We start from the raw sequence: 13,725 nt of genomic DNA, 5'->3' as shown, positions 1-13,725 counted from the left end.
CCCACTCTATTTTCCAACTCATCCTCTCATCATCACCGTGCCTCTGTCACACATCCACAGCTTGAAGACGCTGCTGGGCTACATGATGATATATTGGGGCAACTGTCCAACAAATCTTGAATTTGAATGAACAGGGTTTTGACAAAAGCTTGATAGCTTTCCAACAAGAACCATGCAAAATAACCACAACAAGAACCATGCAAAATAACCACAACAAGAACCATGCAAAATAACCACAACAAGAACCATGCAAAATAACCACAACAAGAACCATGCAAAATAACCACAACAAGAACCATGCAAAATAACCACAACAAGAACCATGCAAAATAACCACAACAAGAACCATGCAAAATAACCACAACAAGAACCATGCAAAATAACCACAACAAGAACCATGCAAAATAACCACATAGCGTTATGTTTTTATTGTTAACAATTTTAATTATATTTCTGGACTGGTGTATTTACCTTTTATTATTAAGATATCAAGCACTAATGGGCTGAATGCATATCACACTGAATGCATATTAGAAACATGCTTTTTAAAATGCTGACATTTAGAAAATGTAAATGTTTTTGTCTGTGACGGGTAACTTCGGTAGCCTATTTTTCAACCTGTGTCCATGTTTTTGTGTCTAACTGACTAATAGGGACAACCTTTAGTGAAGCGCTGTAGACAGCAGCCACTCACAGGGGTCGTGACTTGAAGGTAACCCACAATAAGGTAAACTCTCGCAAGATAGTTAAGGTTAATCATTGTCTCGATTGGTCATGGTCAGGATGGGTCGTCGGGAAGTGATTTTTTTTTTGTTGCAATTTGCGGATTACCTTCTAAACACGACCTCTCACAGGCTGCAGTGTAATCCTACTGGGGGAAACGAAATCTCATTCTGAAATCTCACGCGGTGACGTGTTGCCGGAAGACAACGGTGGAATAATGATAGAGATGCGAGTGCCAGCCGGGCAGAGTTTGTTGTGTTGGAACACAGAAAGTGTAGATTAGAGTTATCTAAAATATTTTCAATGTCATGGCTGAATCTTTAGATGATTTTGTCAATGTGGATGAGGTCTTTGAATTTGATAAATAAAATATTAGTACAAAGTTGCATGCTAATATATCCAATAAGATATTCCAGTCTGGACCAAATTGGTGGACTGACATTGCTGCCATGGAGCCACGCTGCTATCATGGCTACAAATAAGATTATGTGAGCATAATGATAACAGGGGCTTGTTAACTTCCGTTTTATTTTTCTACGTGCTTCTACTAATCATTGTTGGTGGAATTATTTATTTATTTTTAGGGCTGTCAAAGTTAATGCGATAATAATGTGTTAATGACGCCACTAATTCCTTTAAAGCGTTAACGCAACTTGCAATTTTTAGATTGTAGCGGGCTCAGTTTTAAAGCTAGAGTGAAGATACTGGTATCATATGAAAACCACCAAGGAATCCATTGGTACCAGCCATGTCTTACTAGCTTGTTGTGAAGGAGGCTAAATAATGGTCCAAACTTGTACTAAATTTTGGTGAGGGAAAACTGACATGGTCATCTTCAAAGGGGTCCCTTGACCTCTGACCTCAAGATATGTGAATGAAAATGGGTTCTATGGGTACCCACGAGTCTCCCCTTTACAGACATGCCCACTTTATGATAATCACATGCAGTTTGGGTCAAGTCATAGTCAAGTCAGCACACTGACACACTGACAGCTGTTGTTGCCTGTTGGGCTGCAGTTTGCCATGTTATGATTTGAGCATATTTTTCATGCTAAATGCAGTACCTGTGAGGGTTTCTGGACAATATTTCTCATTGTTTTGTGTTAATTGATTTCCAATAATAAATATATACATACATTTGCATAAATCAAGCATATTTGTCCACTCCCATGTTGATAAGAGCGTTAAAAACTTGACAAATCTCCTTTTAAGGCACATTTTGAACAGTTAAACAACATTTGACAGCCCTAATTTATTTATTTATTTATTTACTATTTACAAGCATGATATTTTACATAGGCCTACAAGTCAACCTTATCATTGGGGCCTCCCTGTTTCAAATCCAAAAGCCAATAGTATAATGCAAACCATACTGTGTGAAATATTTAAAAGTAAAGATTGGAGGACTCTCAGTGCTCCAATTGCTAGTAAGCAAGTGAGGTTTGGTGAGGTATTGTGTGACTTGATCTCTTCTGAGCCACAGAGGGAGAGGGGAATGTAGAGAACAACAGTCCCGGTTACTGATTCAAGTTCACCGGCCAGAATGACGCACACTGTCTCACACACACACACACACACACACACACAGGAGCATTTAACTGAGTTCCCAGAGATAGATAACAACCCTCGAATCGTGCCTCCCCCCCCCCCCCAGCCCTGTACAGACAGAACTGGCTGTAGCTACCCAGAATACAAAACTGGTAAAGCACCAACTAAGTGATTAAGTAAGAGTTACATAAATTGGCTGCATTCTCTCTCTTGACAACGACCTCTCTGTGCCACACTGCACTGACGTGGCCACACGCTACTCTCAGTTTAGAGAAAAGTACCAAAGACCCCTTGAGTACGGTTCACACGGCGTAGGCTTGTATATGAGAGAGGTTCTGTCAAGACAGCAGAGTTTAAAGAGCCGTTGGTATTTTTCTGAGTGTCTGGAATCAGAGACCAGTTCCATGAAAAGTCATAAGGGAGCTGCGTGTTTGGAATGAGGTTATTATGCGACTAAACCACTCATTGCTGAGGGGGCGAGTTGTACCAGACGGCATTTTTTAACATTTACTCAGGTCAGGCCTGCGTGTGTGCACATGTTTGCACATGCATGTTTACAGCTGTGAGTAGATTCCTCCTCTCGATGGAGCATGCTGAGCTATATATAGTGCATACCGTGTATGTTTAATGCAGCTTCATGCAAATATTGTGTGTCTTTGTTGCCTTGAAAGAGAAGGTGTCGTCAGTAGTGGTGTGCTGCGTTATCTCAGACTGCAGTGGGTTATGTAAACCCAATTCCACACAGTAAGGAGTGGGGAAGGGAGGGGATGGGAGGAGAGGGGGAGGCACTGCTACACACAGTCAGCAATGACTGACGGGGGATGAGGCAGAGGGGAGGGCTGCAGCATTTCACCCTCTTTTTTTATTTTCTCCTCCCTCTTCATCTCGTCTTTCTCTCTGTGTCACTTCTTTCTCCCAGCCACCCCGTTTTCCCACCGCCACCGCCACCGCCACCGCCACCTCCACCTCCACCGTCCAGCCTGAACCTGGACTCCGTAACATCCCATTTTCTGTAAAGAAAGCACAGACAGCAGCAAAGCAGAGCAGAGAGGGTATGTTTTCTATTGCTAGGGCCTTGCGGGCACGCACACACACACACACCGAAACACGGCTGAGCCACTCGGATAAACTCTAGTGTCACTCAGGGGAAACTGTTCTGCCCATCAGGCCTGAGGGGAGACGGGCAGCTGGGTCAGTAATAGGCCAGGTGCTTGTTGAAGTAAACAGAGATGTGTTTTCATTAGTCTCAGCCTCCTTTGTTTGCCTGCACCGATGCCTGAGTTGACCTGAGTGTGTGTGTGTGTGTGTGTGTGTGTATCCAGATACTCCACGTGTATACCTGCTTTGATTGGATACTCAGGTAATATTTTGGCTGTTCTGCCTGCTTTTTGTCCTTGACTCATACCTTGGTTTAATTCCCGGATTCATCTATAACATTGCTTTGTTAGTCAAAGTTTGATGCTGCGGTGGTGTGAGTCCTGCACACAACTTCAAGAATCTATTGAATCAGTACATCAAACTTAAAGCTGAACTAGGTGAGATTGGAGCAAATATGTTTAAAAAAAAGTTATTTTTATAAAACGGTCGCTATATCGTGACAGTAGTACATGAAACAGGTAACCTGAAAAAAATCATGTATCTCTGTGTCCTCCTGTGTCCTCCGGTGTCCTCCTGTGTTCATAACGGCATCTGCAAGATTTCACACACCGGAGGGAAAACAAGCAGTAAGAGCTGATCTGAGGTCTGTTGTCCAGCTGTTCGTCTATGAGAGCCGGCTGTCAATCACTCGCGAAGTCCGACCAAACTAGGCAGCGCTGATCAAATATGAATCAATATTATGTTACGTTAATGTCTATTTCGCTCCTCAAATGTTTTCAGGATCATCTTGTAGTGCACGGTTTAGCTGTAAAATTAGAAAGTTTATGACACCGGCGCTGGTGTGGAATCTGGTGAAGGAACGCCAAGTTCTGGTCACATGACCGGAGCACAGCCAATAGGAACGCTCTCTCAATGAAATGACCTGTGATTGGTCAAAGTCTGCCGTCACGGGCTAGATTTTCTAAAGCCTGAAAACAGAGCCATGAGGAGGAGCAGAAGTCTAGTTTTCTCTCAGAACACTTGAATTACAATATGCTGAAAGGTTATTATGGAATTTTGCCCAATGATGCCAAAATATACTGCCTACTGAAGATTTAAGTAACGTTTCGTACCTCCTCCCAGTCAAGGGTAGGGCTGTACAATGTATCATTTTTTTATTGTCATCACCAAACTTGTCAACCTTGAGATCTTACAAATAGGGAGGATTTCAAAGCCAAAGTGGGGGGTCTGGGGTTCCCCCCCGAGAAAGTTTCAGAGATTTTTTTTATTTCCTGCATTCGGGTGACTTACAAAGAATGACAATAACAAAATAACAATAACACTGCAACAGCATTTTAATGTTAAACTTTTAATTTTACCTTTAATTCTAAGGAAATAAAACTGAATAATTTGCCCCTCTGGCGTTAACTTGGCGTGAGACTATCTAGCATAAACTAATATTCATCAGTTCTTATTCATTTTTTGCTTGAGTATTTTCTTTCTGTCAACTCTCTCCATTTCTTTCTCCGTCTCTCACTCACTGAAGGCCCCTTCAGACACAACGTGACAACTGCGCTTTGAAACCCATTAATTTAAATGGCTTGTGCCGCAACTTTGGGCGCTACACGCTGTGATGTGCGCTTAGCCCAGCGCCGAGCAGAGCTCAAACTGCGCTGTGTCGCGAGGATAGACTGCTCTCTTCCTCCGGGAAACGACATTTGGTGTAGCTCTATTGTCGTTCAGGTTGAAACAGTAGATATTATACACGCTGTACGGTGGCAGAAACAGGTTGAGATAACGAAAAGGAAAAGAACTATCATACTTTTTTTTTTATTTGTGCCTTTATGTTCAGTTCAATGTTCATTTAGTTCGATAAAAGAATGTTGGAAATAATTTCCTTTTATTGTTTTCACTCAACAAGCAATTTGTTGTATTTTCGCAGAATAGTGAAAGAAGCAGAAAGGCAGAACTGCACTTTAATATCTGTTTATTTATCGCAAGTGATATCGTCATCACGATATTTAACAATTGTACAGCCCTAATCTAGGGGCAGAAAATATTCTGACATGAAATTTGTTTATTAACAGTGTTTATTCACGTTAACATTTTTTCTGCCATTCTTTTTTTCCCCTCCTCTTGTGTATAATAATATATATTTTGTATTATATTTTCATATTTTGTATTGTCTCAATAGAGCAATGTTTTCTGTGTTGTACTTGTTCAAAATGCAATACAAATGGTGTAAATTTCAGTCCCAGCAGACCCTCTATAGAGACACAAAGTGGTGTTAAAGAGGACATAATATGCTCATTTTCAGGTTCATACTTATATTTTTGGTTTCTACTTGAACATGTTTAAATGCTTTAATGTTCAAAAAACACATTCTTTTTCTCATCCTGTCAGTCTGAATATACCCTAACCCTAACCCTAACCCTCTGTCTGAAACGCTCTGTTTTAGCGCCTGTCTCTTTAAACCCCTCTGCCGAAAAAAGCCCAGTCTGCTCTGATTGGCTTGCAAGAAAATTTGGTGCAACTTTATAACTAGTTCACACTACACGACTTTAGCCCAGATTTTCCGCTCCACAACAGTTTTTGGAGCTCCCAAACAAAAGCCACAGTTCAGAGGCAAATCGGCGCTGGCTCGCCGCTCGCACATCGGTGCTCGAGGTCCACGTATGAACTGCTCAAAGACGCACCGAGAGGCTCGCCGATGCCTCGCAGACACATTCCAGATATCTAGCGGGCTCAATATCTGGACCTGTCGGGGACTCCGGCCACGAGCTGCAGCCAATGAGAGCGCAAGACACAGGTTGAGGGGTCGCCTGTAACAATAGGAACTGCATTTGCAACACGGAGCAAAGTTGTTGTTGCACCCAGAGGAATAAATAGTAAAAAAAAGAGTGTGGAAACCGGTGGAAACAGACTATTTTGTGAACACGTGCCAATGACATCATCAGCAATGTGTCTCATGTATGTATCACGCCATTTACCGTGTATTTCTTGTGTGGGTTTTTGTGACAAAACATAGTTTGGAGACCTTATCGGGGATTCCTCCTGGCTAAAGATCTTGTAGCGTGTGACCCCCCTGTCTCTGGTCAGTCATATTGTGAAAACCACAACAACTTAGAGACTCCTGATTACAAGACAGCAAGTTGTATAGTGTGAACAGTACAGAGATCTGTCGACTTTGAAAGTCTTATAGCGTGAACTTAGCTTTACATAGGTAGTTCTCAAGCCGTGAATGGACATATTCAGATGGGGGCGGTATATTCTAATGAACCTGCATGTGACAGAGGAAATGGAGCCAAATGTGAATGGCTTGTTGTGTCACATGTTTTCTGATCTAAACAGCCCACAAAAAACTGTCTTACTTCACAGTTTGTGGGTTGGTAGGCACTCCAGATACCCAAATGTATGTACACAAGCACTGAAAAAGTGAGTCCCTTTAACTGAAAATGAATACAGCTTTATTAGATGGTCAGATGAACACGTTTGTAACCATAAAATTAATATAAAGAGATACAAACAGTGCAGTCATTAAGTTTTTTTTTATCCTCTGCTGGAAACAGGAAGAAATTACAACCTTTTTGCATTAAACTTAGTTCCCATTTAATTTCATAGACTCAGTCAAAATATTTCTATGTTTTCTGTCTGTTATATCTCTTTTGTTCACTTGATTTAATCCTAACAGTCTAACTCTGTGTACACTGGCTGTATTTCATAGCTCGCTGCCCTTTACCCCCATCTCAGTATGTCCCTTCCCCCTGCTGCTGCTTATATAAGAGGCTAATAAATAAAATAGAAACACAATACTCTACTCTCTCCACAGGATCCTCAACCACTCACATATGACACTGGCCCAGAGGCTGCAGCGGGGGCCTTAGCAGGGACATTTTCCCTTACACACAAGCAGGTGTGCATTATTCACACGCACATACACACACAAACATGACTGTAACTGTTCAGTATGATGTGGTTTCCTCCTGACCTTAACGATTTGGGTCAGCATGTTCTGCCGAAGGAATGGGACTTAATCTGTAAACAACAGGTTACCTTCAGCTGTGAGCTGCTCTACACACAGATTACACTTGAGCTTTTCCAAAAACAGACAAAAAATCAGGCAAGGTGACCCTCTGGCACAGCTCCTCCTGAGCCAGCGCCACTCGTCTACCTCATTAAACACAAAAAGTAGTTTGTCCCTCAAATCCCCCTCTAATAACTACATCATTATATACTGTTGTGTTTATCTACTATCTATATAGCCCACTGATTTCATTCCATTACAACACATTCAATTACTACTACTAATAAATAACTAATAATAACTGTTTTGGTGTGATCACATGTAAGTAAAGGGTGGTAATTACAGGCTTGTTGTCCTTTTGAAAGGTTTGACCTTTGTTCAGTGGTCCGTCCATATGGACAACAATATTTGAGTCCAGGTACACCCACACACATAACATGGGTTGCTCACAGTGGAAAGTCACTAAGCACATGGAGAGATACTGTACCTTTACCCCACTACATACTTGCTACTTTTCAGATAAGGTTTTTTTTTAGCAAAAAAACTAACATATTGTTAAAGATTAAACCGCCTGCCAACCTTATGGCTTGTGACCCTTTACAAAAAAAGCAGTGTCTTGTTGGGGCCTCTTGTCATGTTACAGATGTCTGAGTTGTTTGCACTTCCTTTCAGATGGTTTCATTTAAATTGCAGTTTGAGGTAAAACTATCCAATATTTCACAAAACCAGCAAAGATCAGAGGAAAGTCCAAAAGATTAAAGAGGACCTATTATGCTTTTGTGCTTTTTCTCTCTCCATTAGTGTGTTGTATAGTTTTTTGTGCATGAAAAAGGTCTGCAAAGTTACAAAGCCCAACCCAAGGTACACGCCAAAGGGAGTTACTATCCTCCCACAGGAACACTGCTCCGGAACTGCCTGAAACGCTTCGCTTGAGGTCCCGCCTTTTCTTCCGTAACGTGGTGATGTCACCAAGAAATACATTTACATAATACCTGCCTAGCGGCTAGTTTGGCACGCCCTCAAACAAAGCTAGTTAGAGCGGAGCTGGAGCAGAGTCTGAAGAGTTTGATTCAGTTGACCAATCACAACAGTGAGGGCGAAAAGAGGTGCTACAACTCAGCCGGTATGAGAAAAGTAAAGCCTTTTTTTGAACATTAATGCATGTAAACATGTTCTTTTAGAAACGCAAAATACATGTATGAATCTGATAATAAGCAAAATAGGTCCTCTTTAATCCAAATTGTGTAGCTTTTTTTCTTCTCTTTTACCCCATTAATCATCTCATGACCTCTCAGATGTATCTTGTGACTAACTGGAGGGGCCCAGACCCCTGGGTTTGGGTTCCACTGGACTAAATTAAACTTTATATAAAGTAGTTAAAACTAGCGACACCATGACCAACTAATACAGCAAAATGTTGCTTACACATTTTTGCATCAGTTTTATAAATCTAATAATGTCATATATAATAATATATCAGTCAGAAGAGACGTTTTTCTGCAGAACAAATACTTTTACTTTTGATATTTTATGTACATTTAGCTGATAAGACTTCTGTACTTTTACTTAAGAAGAAGTCTAATTCAGGACTTTTACTTGTAATGGAGTCTTTTTACATAGCGGTAATGGTACTTTTACTTATGTAAAGGATCTGAATACGTCCTCCATCTCTGGATGCTCGGTGAGGAATGTTTAAGGCAGGACATGATTACACACAGCAGACAATGATGTGACACTATTCCTGACCCGGGCGTCCTGCCTGCATCTTATGTAAACAGCTTGACATGCGAGATAACAAGGGACAACAGGTTTGGCATGCCATTTGTTATTGGTCTGTAGGGGTCAAAAAGTACCTGATTATGGCTGTACTTTTCCGTTGGATAGAAATATTATAGGTGTCTTGTATATGCATAACGTTATGCGCATTTACTCAAATTTGAGTCTGCCATATTTGGTATCTTTGGAAAATGTGTTTGGGATCTTCAAAACTAATTTTCATGAGTTTGAACAGTGTTTGTTTGCAGCCAAAAATGCTGCTTTAACGAACAGCCTGCATTATCATAGAGTCACTATCTGGAACCAGTCAGACCGGTGTACAAGAGAACAAAGTCGTCTACAGGCTCTCAAATGTAAACTGAAAACTGGACACTACCAACAGACTCTGCATATGTTACTACTGTTTCATGCATTTAATTTTTTGTTTTTTAATATATGTATCCCTGAAAAACCGTATTGATACTGTGTGCATTATCCTGGTGAAATAGATTCAATTGAATTTGGTTGAACTGCAGGAGTTTGCTGTGTTTGTTCACCGGTAAGTTTGCTCACTGGGCCATCAGCAAGTCAGGGAGGTTTAAAGGGTTAAAATGAGAAAGGGCAGGATACATGCTAACCATAGGATGTGTATAAGACCAGGAGGTTATGAAAGAGAGGAGAAGAGTGTTGTGGAAGAGAGCGAAGGGTGGGAAAAAGGTGCTGAGGTCAGGTGTGGGTCGAGAGCTCGCCCTGTTTCCCCGGGCCCGTGGTATTTCAGAGCCCGGTGCGACTCACAGTACATTACACCCTACTTCTGAGCTTCAGTTATCTAACCGGCCTGCCAGCACCAAGCCAAGCAAACTCTCTCTGTTTCTTTCTCTATTTTCCATCTTATTTATCTGCGTGTAGACTGTATATGTAGATGGACGACGCTTCTCCACTTCCTCCCACTGAACAGAAGTAAACCTAAATATCCCGATAGCTTGGAAACCAGCTTCCCTTTACTGCCTAATCTTAGGAAACATAAAGTTTTTATAAATGTTTTTTCTGATGGTGTCCCACCAGTTTTCATAACTGAGTCCTTGATGTCAGAATAAGACTGGAACTGATCTGAAGAGATCTGAAATAGTCACTGCGTCACACAGTTGTTAGCATTTGATTTGATAGCTTCGATTTGATGTTACATTGGCATAATGTCCTCATTTCCTCTGGAACAAATTTGCAACTATAAAGCATCAGAGCAAACATGTACTGTACATGTATTTCTTCAGCCCATGTCACGCAACAGCACGGGGTAACATTTATATCCCCTTTGGGACACTTTGATCTAGATGTGTGCTTTGATTTGTAGATGATTGATGGTCTGGTCTGGTCTCTGTTGTCTTTGTCTTCTCTGGACTGCAGTTATGAAATCACCCCGCAGTGGACTGCTGAGAGAGCTGCTGCAGAGGAGCTGGTTTCTGCTGAAGCTTACACCTTTTCCCTGGTCAAAACAGGCCCCCAACGGAGAGGGAATTATAAAATCTGGTTATGATTTAGAGTGTGTGTGTGTGTGTGTGTGTGTGTGTGTGTGTGTGTGTGTGTGTGTGTGTGTGTGTGTACACCTTCTACTCATTCCCATCTGTAGCCTCCAAAAGTTGCAATAAACTGTTTTCCCACCCTGTCCCCACTTCTCCCTCCCTCACATTCAGAAGTCCCTTAATGTCTGCTGCAGCAGTGCACAATCAATGGTACAGTTCACTTCACACACTTCTTGGTACAGTAAACATCCTCACATTACGTTTGCTAACCTCTGTGGATTTGTGCCTTGTGTCTCTGGTGTGCAGGTACGTGTTCTCTCTACTGTAAATGTTTCGTAAACGGCTTCGTTAGCGCCGTAGGCTGCTGGTTATGTAATGGCCTTTACTGTAGAATAGCAAGGAAAGCAGGACGCAGCAGCTTTAGTCATGTTAGGGAATGTACAGCGACGTGTCTCATTGCGAATACGAATTACCCCTGGGGCCCGACTGGAGCTCTGTGTCAGCCCTTTGGTCTTGTCATCACTCCCTAAACTTTCTCTACTTCCATTTTTTCCTCCCTTCATTTTCGGTGGTTTCCTGGAACCTTTTACCCATCCTTACCCTCATTGCCCTTATCCCTGTTTAACCCCCCTACATCCACCCAACTCTTGTTTGAGCAGGTAAATAAACCAGCAGGGAGAGCGGAGATCTCGCCCATGTGTGCCAAATAAACGCTTCCACTTGTCCATCCGCCACTTTTCCATGACTGACTGCAAATCATTATCACCATGGATACTTCCACAAATAGAGCATCAGCTGAATGTGAACAACCAGTGCATTAGAGAGAAGCCAAAAGCACACACACACACACACACACACACACACACACACACACACACACACACACACACACCAGACACACACACACACACACACACCACACACACACATATTGTACATACTCATTTCATACCTGGAGTGAGGGTACAATGGTCCAGTTTGCTGGGTAGCCTCGTTTCTGGGCCCCTCACATGCTCAGTCTGACCCACTTTCAGACTCCTTAACTGTGACATAGCACATAAGTGCGGACGCGGAGGAAAATAGTTGCATGATTGAAGCGTCCAAACTCGGTCAAGACTGAAGTAGAATTGGAGAAAACAAAAAAAAAGTTGTTTAAAGTTCACATTTCCTGTTAGAAGTGAATGAATCACTGATATAAGTGGACCAAAGACACCAGATTTGCTATCGTGTAGAATCATGAGTAAAATAAAGCAATATGAACATAATAAAATAAAGCTAAAATACAACTAGTAAGTTTGCAAACATCAGCAGCAGCAGCAGCAAAAGTTCAGTAAGAGTGCAATGCAAAGAATCGGTTTCACGGCACTCAAAAGAATCGAATGTTTTCTACCATGCTGACGATTACATTTTCTATAGTTAATGTTCCTTTGCGTCAACATTATTTCTGTATAGACAGCAGCAGCTGTAATGGCCCTAATCAGTGTTGAACCCAGTTTGTTCCATAACGGCAGGCAGCTGACCTGCGGATGGCTGCAGGGAGTGCAACCTCTGGTAAAGCTTTAATCAGTTAAGAGGATTGATCTGTGAGGTTACATACCTTTGTGAAAGAGGGATTTTCTCTTTCAACATCTTATTAACAATCGCAGCTCAGCACTTTAAGACACACACATGCACATGCAGTGCTGTGGTGGTCGTTAATGAGGTGGGTGTACTACTAGGTAGATGGGTAGGTTACAGAGGAGAAAGTGGGTAAACTCTCATGTATTTCAATGGCGTTTTAGCTGATAGGTGGGAATACTGTAAACTGCCAGAAAAAGAGGTGGGTAAACACCGTATACCTGCGTATACCCTTCACCACACCACTGCACACATGCTGCAGACATTTCACTGGCAACAATATGTATATTGCACATAAGGAAAGGAGGGAGGGAGCTAGAAATCCACTTCCAGATGGTCAAAGTAGCAGAGACAAAGTATTGTAAACACATCATGAAAAAAGACTTTGAAGTATCACCTTTACCAATACTGCTACTAATGTAGTTCACATTAGATTGAGTGCAAGTTTGCAGCCATAGAAGAGGAATCTAATGTGAGTTTTGAGAGTAAAAACCTGAAATCTGACAACAGACAAAGACAGTCAACAAAGAAGGTCACTGGATACAGTGTTCCAAATAAACATCGGTGATGTGACACAGGTGACATTTGGAGACAAATGTATTTAAATGGACATGGTTTAGATCCCAGTTGGATCTTTGTCGATCTTCTGTAAAAAGATCACCATGTTTTTATGTATTTAAAAGGATAGTTTGAGTGTTTTGAAGTGGGTTTGTATGAGGTATTTATCCATAGTGGGTGTATTACCTACAGTAGATGACGGTCGGTGTGCCTCCAGCATCGAGGAGCACCGGCACCGGTGCAAAGCAATACAGTGCTGGGGACGGGGACGGCAGAAAAACACATTTTAGCCACCTAAAAGAAAGGCTCACCTAAAAGAATCAATATCTGTTTAAGTTTACGCTATATTTAGAATATTTTCACCACTTTATCTCGCCGTCAGACAGCCCTTTCATTCTCTTTTTGGACGGGGAACTGGACTGAAAGTGAAACTTATCTCCGCTCTCTCCAAAGCCAGCAGGCTCAGGTGACAAAAACAGTATAGATCCTTAGTTCGCCGTCGGAAAATATTCTGAATATAGCGTGAACGGATGTCGATTTTTTTTAGGTGAGCCCTTTTTTTAGGTGGCTAAAATATGTTTTTCTGCCATCCCCGTCCACAGCATTTTGCTTTGCCCAGGTGTCAGTACTCCTGTCTGTTTCTCGATGGTGGGGGCGTGCTGACCATCATCTACTGTAGGTAATATACCTACTATGGATAAGAACCTCATACAACTCCAAAACTTCAAAACAGCCGTTCTATCACTTTAGATAATTCTGTGGGTGTGCTTTATTGGCTATAAATTCAGCTTTTCATGTGTATGGATTGAATATTTCTTCTTAAGTTACATAGACTTGCTTTATATATTTTTTATTTCAGAAGACTTTCTACTTTTACTCCTCTAATTTCCAGAAATCTTGTAG

This window comes from Sebastes fasciatus, chromosome 2, assembly GCF_043250625.1.
Source record: "Sebastes fasciatus isolate fSebFas1 chromosome 2, fSebFas1.pri, whole genome shotgun sequence".
Classification (NCBI taxonomy): Eukaryota; Metazoa; Chordata; class Actinopteri; order Perciformes; family Sebastidae; genus Sebastes; species Sebastes fasciatus.
Note: the sequence above shows the minus strand (reverse complement) of the source record.